An 11,836-nucleotide genomic window follows, 5' to 3' on the forward strand; every position below is an offset into this window, starting at 1 on the left:
ACTGTTGATATTCTCATTGATGATCAATCACACTAACGAAGATGTTGATCTTGCTATCGGAACTGTATGTCATTGTTCATTATCTTTCCTCTCTTTTTTATTTTTATTTATTTATTCCTTTTTCTCTTATCGCCTATTACATCTTCATTGTTATTATTATCATTGTTGTTGTTACTACTTCATTTCTTATTCTGTATCTTGTATCTTGTAAACGTATAATTGAGCTTTAATATGTTTGTCAACTGTTTGTAAAAATGTCTAAACCAAGATCCTACTTGGCTTATGAGCTGGTTGCAATAGACAAGAAACCACTCCACTTGACATTAAATTAAATAGATAGCATTATTGGTTTATCAAAAACAAGGGGGGAAAAAGAAAAAAAAGAAGAGAAATTATTATTATTATTTGCAGAGTTGCAGCAAAAAAATTGGTGACTGGAAAAGGATTAGCTTTTCTTAGTAGTACTGTGCCACGTATTAGAATGTCATTGACAGAGATAATAGAATTACTAGTGCTTCATTTCATAAATCTCACTTTAGATGGATGATCTTCCGATACGATATATAATAAATTGTATGACTAAATATAGGTCATTAAAGAAAAAACACAAAGTAGCAACAAGCAGTTAAGCACAATAATTCTAAAACATTAGAGACAGTTAAGCACAATAATTCTAAAACATTAGAGAAGGACACAATCTTGATGAGGGACTCCAGCTTCTGTCCTTCACTTTTTCATGAGCCAGAAAAGAAATGTTAAATGATGACGCGTGACCTCTTTCTTCTTCGCCCAAAAAGGTCATTGTTGCGCATGATCAGGAAGTAGCTGAAAATGGAGTCAATAACAGGTCTGGTGCCTTGCAGGAAAAATTCTGTACTTGTCACACTAACAAGAACTAATGACAAAAACAAGGTGAAAAGATAAAGGTTAATCATTGTGGTTTAAATACAAGGCAAAATGCTTGGTGAGCTTCATAATCATCAAGATGTAAATTTTTCTCCTTTGCGTCTTTCTGAGCGAAGCTGTGGTGGTTGTTACGTTTTTAAACCAAAATCCTACTTGACTTTGGAGTGTGTTCATGGCTATGTTTCGTAATTTTTAATTTGATGGATTATTTTGGCTGCTTATTTCCGTGTTTGATTTTTTTTTCTTTGAAAAAAAAACTTCTTGTTGGGTTATCAACTTGTCATCCATCTCCTCCACAAAAATCTTTCAATTTGCTTTTATATTGGCTGCTTCAATCTTGACATGCCATTACTTAGTATTGTTTCGTTGATGACGTAAAGCTTGTTAGGCTTGCTGTACAACTAGCAACACTTCTTTTACCCTGATCTTCCTATGTTTTGATATCAAGTTCTTTGACGGTGGCTGGGTTTGCAGCGCTTGTGATACATGTACAAGCAATAATCTGCCAAAAAAGAAGAATCGGGATTTTTTTAGGGGTTGTTATGCTGGCTTGTTTCTGGGTTATTATGGAGTTGAGTTTCTGGGCGTGATTTTAGTGAGGAGGTTGGCAAGGATTTAGGGAAACTTTGATTTGTTTTTTATTGTAAACAAACCCTGACTGAGCTGCGAGTTTGGTGTTTCTTTGGCTGGGATTTCTGTTAATTTTTGGGTCTGTTATGGTTAAGTTTTGGTGCTGCTGCTGGGTCTGGTTGCCGTGGCTGGAGTGATTTGGTGAGGAAGGGTGGCTTGGGTTTGAGAGTCAGTTAAGGGCTGTTACAGGTTAGTTTGTGAGGAAAAGACATTGAAAATGAGAAGTGATGAGTTGATTGAGAGACTGGAATGGTTTGATTTGAAATTGTAATTTTTAGTTTTGAATTGGCAGCCTATGGGCTTAACTAAGAGAGAGGTCTAATGATGAAAAGGGAAAAGCTTGGGCTGCTGTTTTGGGAAGGGTTGCTATGGCAGGAATGGAGAGGATGAAAGGGGGGACAGTGATCACAGTGTGTTTGTGGAATATGGCAGCTGAGAGAGGTTGGACGATGGGAGTTTGATTGTTAATCCATGGAGAGAGGAGAGGCTGTGGATTGCTTGCTAGGTTTGGCAGTGTGGAAATGTTGGGAAGGGAGGGACTGTCACAGCTGGTTTTGGTTTGTGAGGGGTGCTGCTGGTGGCTAGTTAAAATAAGTGCAGGCATGTCTCTCTTTTTACCCTTCTTTAGTCAAAGAGTATATAACAAAGCAAGGTATTCAAACATCCCTTTTGTTTCTCTAATTGTCCCTGATGAGCTGAGGGTGCTTTAAAATTCTTCAAGGATTTCCCTAAGAAATCTAAAATCGCAACTCATTGCACCTTCTTGCTTCCTCCAGTGAAAGTTGAATTGATCTCTTTTCCAACTCGATAGCATGCTTGCTAAGCTCAACCGAGGAAAATGACTGAATCATTTAGACTTGTTCGTCTAGATCAGATTCATCAAATTTTTTCAATGAAATCTACAATTGATGATACCGCTCTTCCCAATGCATATATTTCTCTCCCTTTAGATTAGATGAAGGGACAATAGAACCAACAGGATGATAACTGGATTCTGCAGGTGAAAACCTAGTGCTAGATTGTCCAGGAGTAAGAGGAACTAAAGGTTTTCCAGATGAGATTATTGGAGGAGCCACAAGCATAGGTGCCAAAGCTGGAAAAGAAGAGACCGTTGACTCCTTTATCTTGGGACGCTTTGGTCGAGCAGTCTCCTCTGGATGACTAAGCTTGCCGACTTCAGCTTAAGATTTCCCAGAGATATAAACAAGACAAAAATCTAGAGCACCACTGATAGAAGATTCATAGCATTTGATAATGGAGAATGGTCTCTTGGCTCCAGAAACCTTAATGCCATTCATAGTCTACCCCACCATCCTTTGATAATGGAGAATTTCCAACAGATTTGGGAATTCTATTTTCTTTCTACACATCTCTTAATGACGTCTTCTTTACAACAAGTGGAAATTGCATATCGTGTGTGGACAAGTTTTTATCAGCATTGCCAAGCCCATACTCACCAAATTTTGAATCTTATCATTTGTTGAACCAAAAAGATAAATCAACAATTTTGAACACTTCATAGCCACTGAGCTTCAAGACTTAAAGTTTGTTTGGTAGTGTGGTTGCGGGTGCTTTTCAAATAACTTTTCGTGTCAAAATATATGTCAATGATTTTTTTTTATTTTTTAAAAATTATTTTTGATATCAGCACATCAAAACGATTTAAAATGTACAAATTATATTAAATTTTAACAAAAAAAATTAAATTTTTTAAAAACACGGGTTGAACTGCATTTCCAAACATTGCCTTAGACTGCCTTGGACAGCCTTTCCATGGGATTCTTGTAGGCTTGGAGATCAGATGAACTTTTTTTTTTTAAAGAGATCCTTGTAAGCTTAAAGATCATATGGATATTCTCTTGTGGGCTAGGAGTACTATAATAGAATACGATTTGATCTCTTTTTGGACAACTGAACTTACGTTAATCTTGCTTTGACTTTAACATAATCTTTTCCGACAAATTACACAAATTCTTATTGAATGATTTAGCTAGCTCACTTGCAACAAAATTATACATGGATGAGTTGTGCTGTATGAAACCAAACTTTGCATTTATATTTATGAACTCTTTTACTAAAAAAAGAAAAAATTAATGCAAGAAAATAAAAATATACTTGAAAACTTTGGTTCCAATTGAGTAATGTCGATTTGGTTTTTTATTACTACTAGGGTTTATCAAAAGAAATAATTAATATAAATGTTATGAATCCTTTTATTTAGAGGAGTTAAAATATAAAAATGATAAAAGATCTTTTATAAAAAATAATAATTAAAGATTCAATTAAATATTTGATAAATTTTGATATAACTATTTTACATCGTAAATTATCTCCACTTTCTTTACTTGTATGTAATTTCCCCTAAATTTTAGCTATTTCATTTTCTGCTTGCCTTCCTGTTAAATCTCAATTCAATTAATTTGGATGATTCAATGTTTTAAGTATTTCTTTAACTAGAAGAAGTAAAAATAAAATAAATAAAACATTCACCAATGATGTCCTTGATTGGACAAGTTAGCTAACCTAATACCTGGGGGAGGGTTTGTCAAGAGGGGAATCCATATTTCTTTCTGGATCTAATTAGAAGTTAAATGTAATAAGAATAATAGTTTTTTCCTTTTAAAAAAGAAAAAAAGAGTAAAGGGAAAATGTAAAATAAATTGGAAAAATATATATTGTCAAGAATGGGATTCGAACCCATGCCCTTTCGGACCAGTACCTGAAACTGGCGCCTTAGACCAACTCGGCCATCTTGACATTGCTGATTTGCCTCATTATGAATGATATATAGCTAAACATAAACCCAAGCCACAAACAACGAGAAATAATCCTCCATTACCGTAAATTGTAGTTCAAGCTTCAAGCCCAATATTTGTTCTAAATCGCACGACACAGTTCCGTTGATTTGCTGAAAATTAATTTTTTTAAAAAATATAAATAATTTTTTTATATTTAGTAATGTTTTGGAAAATGAATAAAAATAAATTTTGTAGTGTTTAGTTAAGTTATTAAAAATAAACTAAAAAATAACTTATTAAATTTTTTTTTAAGTTTACCAAGAGAATGATAATCAAATCTAACAAATAAAAAAGTTAGAGAATAAAATTAAAATAAATAATTTTATAAATTATTTCAAGTAAAATAAATAAAAATTAAAATAATAAAAACCAAATCTGACAGATAAAAAAAAGTTAAAAAATAATAAAATTAAAAATAATTATAATTTCATAAATTATTTCAAATACAAATAAATAGAAATCAAAAGAATAAAACCAAATATGATAGATAAAAATCTTTACTTAAAAGAATAATAGAAGAAAAGAAAATAATAATAAAAAATAAGACCAAAGTTTATATAAAAATCAAATCAAAGGATTAAATTGTAAAAAAAATAAATCAAAACAAAATATAAAACAATTAAAAGATTGAGATCTAAATTTAAAATAATCAACAAATAATAAGATATTTTTGAATTTTTCACAACTTCTGGAAAGTGTTTTCCATTAAAATAAATGGAAAGATTTTCCTAAAAATCAAGTCAAATTTTCTTTTGATTGTAAAATATTTTTGGTTGATCAATTTTTTTAATGGTAAACAAATACAAAAAAATTTAAAAAATAATTTTTAGAAAACTATATTTCATGAAACAAATGGGGTCTTAGTTCCCGCTAAGATTTTGCTGTCTTAAGGGGTGTTTGAAAGTGTAATAGCAGTTATTTTTCAAAATATTTTTGTTTGAAAATATATTATAATAATACTTTTTATTATTTTAAAAAAATTATTTTTCATATGAATTTACCAAAATAATCTAAAAATATAAAAACATTAATATCAAGTAAAAAGATGAAACGCGGTTTTATACTTGTTGCCGAACTTTTATCATTTTTATCACTATGCTAGGTGGATGTATTGCGTTGGAGAGAGATGCCTGTGTATGCAATTGAGAATAATTCCAAAGTTACAATTATTGGATAAAGCGGTTACAAAATGCTGTTCTACATTGTCTTCCATGATTAGTAGAATATATCTGTAACATCAACAAGACAGCAAAGAACCGTTGCTTTGAATTTCTGAAGAGCCAATTAATCCACCTCTTCAGTGTACAAAAGCTGAAGCCACCTGCAGCCTGCCAAAGGGCGGAACGTTTTCAAGCTAAGTTTGTATTGTAGTAGGAGAAGGAAGAAATGCTGTCATCCACCACAGGCTGCACCGCATCCAGCAGCGCATCCTCCACCGTAAAGGGTCGAATCAGCTTCAGATGTTTTGTCCTTCGATACCCCTTCAGCACAAGAAAAGACTATGGCTGAAAGCAGACAAAGGGTTAGCAAAACTGCCCACAAGAGTACTAGACATGAACCGTTAAGACCACCACCACTTCCATCCACGGCGAGCACCTCTTTCAAAGGCCTCACCATCGATCTCTCAATGCGAAAAAATACAAGGGGTGTGTGTCTTTTGGCGTGGGAAGTGGGAGCTAAGAGCACAGCACGGAGAGGGGTACTTATACACTAGGAGTACTTTGGGATTTTAGCTTTATGTGATTCTCTAAGTAAATTACATAAATAGTTGGGAGGCAAACGAAGAGAATCTTAACAAGGAAGAAGATAGTGGGTCAACACAGCAGCCACTATAAGCCATGAACAATGGTCTTGCATATGCTCCTCCCACTCTTTGTTCGCATTAAAATTATTGGCCTCAAGAACTAGCATCACAGCAAAATAGCCACATAAATATGCGACAGCTAAATCCTCATCGTGCATTCAAAGTGAGGTCTGTGGCCTCCACTTGTCCTCCTGCAAAATGGGCATCAACTTTCACTAGCTACTTCATTGTAATTTATGTATAAAAAGACTTTCAAATTGCCTTTTAGTAATATTGACTAGGGAAGGCTGTAACTACTGGCCTAATTAGTGGAGCCCTATTCATATCCAGCTTATTGCTAATTAAACCATAAATAAAACAATACTTTTAACTAATATATTGCTTGTGGACGCCAAATGGGTTCATTTCCTTCCATCATCATTGAAATACTCAAAAAAATGTTGGATCTTTACATATATTAGTTGGTTTTCTACATTACCCTGCTATTCTAAAAGACTTCTAGTACTTTTTTTTTCTTCCTCTAACTTTTATTATTTTTTTAATTTTTTTTCAATTTCATCCTTATATTTTCTTTAATAGTCAACATCTAAATTACTTTTAGATTGACCAAATCAATTAATAACGCCAAAAAAAACTTCCACGTAATTTAATTTTAAACTTGATCGAGGTAAGAAGTCAGGTCAAGAAAATTTTTTTCCTGTCAATTTCATAATTTTTTTTTCTCATTTTCATCTTTAAATTTTTTTTTACCAGTAGGTTAGATTATTTTTAGACCAATTAAGTCAACTGAATCACGTTAAAGTAAATTTTACTCGGTTTAATTTTAAACCCGGGTTAAGCAAGAAGTTGGGTTGATAGGTTTTCTTTTTAATTTCATCATTTTTTTCTTAATTTTGTTCTTAGACTTTTTTTTATCTATCTGTTGTGTTACTTTTAGATCGATCAAGTTGATTAGGTCATAACGAAACAACTCTCACACAGTTTAATTTCATTGATAAATTTTAATATTGATTCTAGATTTATTAACAATATTAAATGGTTTTTTTTATGACTTTTGTATTTTTTATTACATTCAAGGAAAAAAAATTAATCCTACCCACAACATAACATACATTATATAAATTAGTGTGACTCTATGGCATGAGTACAAGCACCATTCTCATAATGTTGGATATCAGAAGTTATGAAGGATACACTTCTTGCAACATCGTTTAAACAACAAAAAAGATGTAACCTATATATATTATACTTATTGCTACCGTGAGGGGCGAAGCTAGCTAGGAATTTTAATTTGGGAGGGTCAAATTAGAGAAAATATTTTAGAGGGGGTAATTTTTTTTATTTTTAAATTTAAAAATCTAATTTATTAAAAGAAAAGAGATAAAAAATTAATTTTTCCATATATGCCCAATGCCCTGCCAGCCCTCCTTAATTTCGCCCCTGAACCACTATCTAAATTTCAAAACAACAACCAAAATTATATTACAAATAAAATAAAAAAAAGGTTATACGAAGTAATAAATACCCTCATAGTTCTCCATAAAGCAGCAAATATGATACACCGCAAATCACTTTCTCGATTGAACAATTACGACAAAAAATCAAAAAGCATTCCCTGAACCATAGCACCTCTTGTATGCTAATCTTACACGAAACAACACATAGGTACTCCTCAACAAATTCTCTTATTATAACATTAGCTAAATAATACCGAAAGATTACTATAGATGAAAAAATATATATTATAAATTATAATAGTAGTTTTATTTTTAATTTTTTCATGAGATATTTTTCTAGCTTTTCTTTTTTTCTCTCCCACTTTAGTGCCTTGGATCTAGCTTGGTTGATACAACCATGCCAGACTCAAGGTACTTGGATCTCGCAAAAATACTAAACCCATAAACATCATGAGTCTGATAACCATTCAAAACCCAAGTGTCATGTGTCTGACAATCATATCAAACCCAAGCGTTTTGGATCTGACAACCATGGTTGGGTTTGGCATGGTTGCCAGACCCATGTGCGGGTTTGCCAGACTTTTTGGCTAGACCCAAAAAAACATGATTGGACTACAAAAAATTTAAAATTTTTCAAAAGTATAATTGGACTGCAAAAACAAATACTGCTTCATTCAAACAGGATTTTTCATTCATATGCAGTAGAACTTAATTGCAAATGCTTTTTTGTTTATGCAACTTATTTTATAAATTTGTTATATTTGAAGAGGAAATAATGAAATAAAAATGTTGAGTTCTTAGTGATTTATTTCAAGTCTTAAAAAATAAACGTCTCTTTTTTGTGTGCATTGTGGATGAAAATATATATCATAAAACTAAACATTTATAGTCCAGTATTGTTAAAAAAATATAAAATAGTATTATCATAGGTGAAAAATCACAAAGGACCACCCATTAAATAAACATTTTTTTTTGCATTGAATTTGATTAAAAAAATATAAAAAATAAAAATTCATAAAAAACAGAAAAGAGAAAAAAAATAGAAGATATAATTTCTATTGAAGGAATAACAAATTCATAAGCATAAAAAATGAATTGTTTCAATAGAAAGATATAATTTGAATTTTTAGATTTAAAATGTTAAATAAAATTTTTGTGATGATTAATTGTTTATAAATAATTTCTAAACTTGAATTTTTATTTAGGATAATTCATGGATAGTTTAAATGTTTTTTCTTATATAAAATAAAAAAAATATAAGTTTCAATATTTTAATTATCATCTGCTTAGACTTGGATCTGACATACCTACTAGACTTAAAACGTTTAAAATATTCTCTATACTTTTAATATTTTTTTACATTTTAAAAAAATTGATATTGATCTATTGCGAAGCGCGAGCCAATATACTAGTAAATAACTAAATTACTATAAATTAATTAACAACAACAATAACAAATATACTATGGGTGTTTAATATTCATATGAATAGTGTGTAATTATTTTTTCTTCTGTTTCGGCCATCAAAATTTTTTAATTACTAATTTATCTTTATTGTTTCACATATACAAAGTGTCCGCAGATGTCATGGTGATGAATTAAATACCAATTCTCAAGATGTCTTAGTGATAAATTAAATACAAATTTTCAAAATTAAACTTGACAGTGTTTTGATATTGATACAAAAAACTTAATTCGAGCCATATAGTTTGTGGTTTGCCTATTGCTTGGTCCCTATTCATTTATTGCTTGGTCCTATTCATTTAGCATTTTACATTTCGATTCAAAACTTTATTTTTATTATGTTTTGTTTACATAAAATTGTAGAAAAATATAAGGGTGATAATTAAAAAGACTAAGTGTAGTAATACACGATCAAGATTCTCTTATAGTTGACCTTATACCTTTATGTAGACTTGTCCTCTTTCCTAGATGTGTTATCTTGTTGGGCTAGGTGAAGACCCTAGACCCATTTTAAAGACTACTAGATAGATGATTCACGTTACGCTGCATGCTAGATTAAATTTATCCTAAAGTAAAAAAAAAAGATGTTCGGGTAATGTTAGCATTTTTAAAGGTAAAAAAAGGCAACGTTAATAAAAAAAAAATTAAAAAAAGACAATGACTAGTGGAAAAAATTGAACGCTTGTAAATATTATAAAAAGATACTCTCTAAATATTTTTAACATATCTCAACAATTTTGTTTGATAACAAAACAAAAATTAGATGAGAACGAGATAACCTTAAAAAGGAAAAAGAAAATTCAAAGTTCAATCACCAGCAAATCAAACACTGAAGGAGAAATTGAAAAAAAATCAATTTTTAAAAAGAAAAAAAATATTTGATTCGAGTCATCACACTGAATTCGCAGCCCGATCATGAAACCGGGATAATCCCATAAAAAAATTAAATAAAACAATGAAGGTCAACTTTCAAGTAAACTAAATGATAAAAAGCGAACTAAAAGAAAAATCAATTGAAAAACATAAAAAACAAAGTTAACCCAAGTTAACTCGATTAATCCATAACTTAGGACATGAGATCGAGATAACTTTATAAAAATAAAAGCAAGAAAATCATGAAGATCAAGGCCTAATAATCTAATGCAGAAGGATGAAATTGAAAAAAAAATTAATTTTTAAAAAAGAACCTAAAAAGAGACTGAAGTCAAATCAGGTTAATTTTTGAAACTCGTAACTCAAGTCATAAAACAAGAATTATCCCATAGAAGACAAAAAATAAAATAAAATCACAAAGCATAATTCTCAATAATCCAAATATCGAGAGATAAAATTTAATAAGATAAATTAATAAAAGGATTAAAAAATCAATTAAAAAGACATAAAAGAAACCAGAATCAACTCGAGTTAAATCAATTAATTCACGACCTAGGACATGAGATCGAGATAACTTCATATGAAAAAAAGCAAACAAATCATGAAAATCAAGACCTATAACCTAATCTAGAAGAATAAAATTGATAAAAAAATCAAATTTAAAAAGAACCTAAAAAAATTAAAGTCAAATTAGGTTAATCTTCAAAACTTGTGACCTGGATCATGAGATCATGATTATCCCATACAAGGCAAAAACAAAAATAAATCACAAATCAAAATCCTCAATCATTCAAATATCGAGGGAAATAGCTGAAGAAAATCAATTAATAAAAGGATTAAAAAATAAATAGAAATCAAAATATTAAGGATTAAATTTAATAAAAAATGAAATAAAAAAATGATGGATGAAATTAAAAATAAAAAACATCAAGAAAATGAAAAAAAAACAAAAAAAAATAGTTATGAAAATAAAAAAGGACCAAATTGAATACAAAAATTAAATGAAACAAAATGCTGGAGGACAAAATCGAAAAACCAAATCAACTTTAAAAAGCATTAAAAGCAAAATAACCTACAATAAAAATAATTAGGATCAAAATTGATAGAAATACAAACAAACAAAACACATTTAATTTTTAAAAGGGAGAGAAAAGAGAGAGGAAAAAAAAAAGTTCACCAAAGCCCAACTGTTACTCCGTCGTGCACACACGTTTGCCCACCATTATAAAAAGGATATTGAGATGCTTTCAATGCCTTCACGAAAAGCGGTGTTTATCTATCAAGAAACACCTCATGCGTTGTCTCCTCAATCAACTTGGTTATAACAAAAAAAAATAGGATACAATTATAAAAAAAACCCTTGAATTCTAGTTCAATTTCTTTTACTTTTAAGAGTAATTTAATTATTTTATTGTGATTTAAAAAGTAAAAATTTGAAAAAGCTCTAGCATTCACTTAAATAAAATTTTCTTTTATGTGTAATTTATTTATTTTACTGCATATGTTTTAAAAATATAAAAAAACTAATTTGTCCTCTATCAATCTAAAAATAACTAATGGATCCTTGTAAAAATATCATATTAACCCTAATAGCTAATTCCCTTTTTCCCCCCCCCTAAAATAACAAAATAATTATTATGCTATTATAATCCACAATATAGTGTTAGTGTTATGTAAAGTGAAAAACTGACCTATTTTAGTTATCCTTTTAATTTGATTATGAGCAAATGAGGTAAGGTTAGATTTTTGGAGATTGTGTCACCTATCATAGATCTAGTGGAGTGTTGAGTCGCATGGACCTGGATCCAAAAAGGTGGGCTTTGAACCCTTGATTCATTCCATGCCTTATTAGAATTTGGGCTTAGGGCTTACCTCATGTTTTCATGAGCGGTGTAAATCCTACAC

The 11,836-nt window shown here is 30.3% G+C and overlaps 1 non-coding gene and 1 pseudogene across 1 annotated transcript; both read right to left on the reverse strand.

Moving 5' to 3' along the window:
- Nucleotides 1–2,160: 2,160 nt before the first annotated feature.
- Nucleotides 2,161–5,951, reverse strand: LOC133678828 (uncharacterized; annotated as a pseudogene).
- TRNAL-CAG (transfer RNA leucine (anticodon CAG)) lies at nucleotides 4,213–4,293 on the reverse strand. The gene has a single exon. It is a non-coding gene; the product is annotated as a tRNA-Leu (tRNA).
- Nucleotides 5,952–11,836: the final 5,885 nt, after the last annotated feature.

The sequence above is a fragment of the Populus nigra genome, chromosome 18 (genome assembly GCF_951802175.1).
Source record: "Populus nigra chromosome 18, ddPopNigr1.1, whole genome shotgun sequence".
Taxonomy (NCBI): Eukaryota; Viridiplantae; Streptophyta; class Magnoliopsida; order Malpighiales; family Salicaceae; genus Populus; species Populus nigra.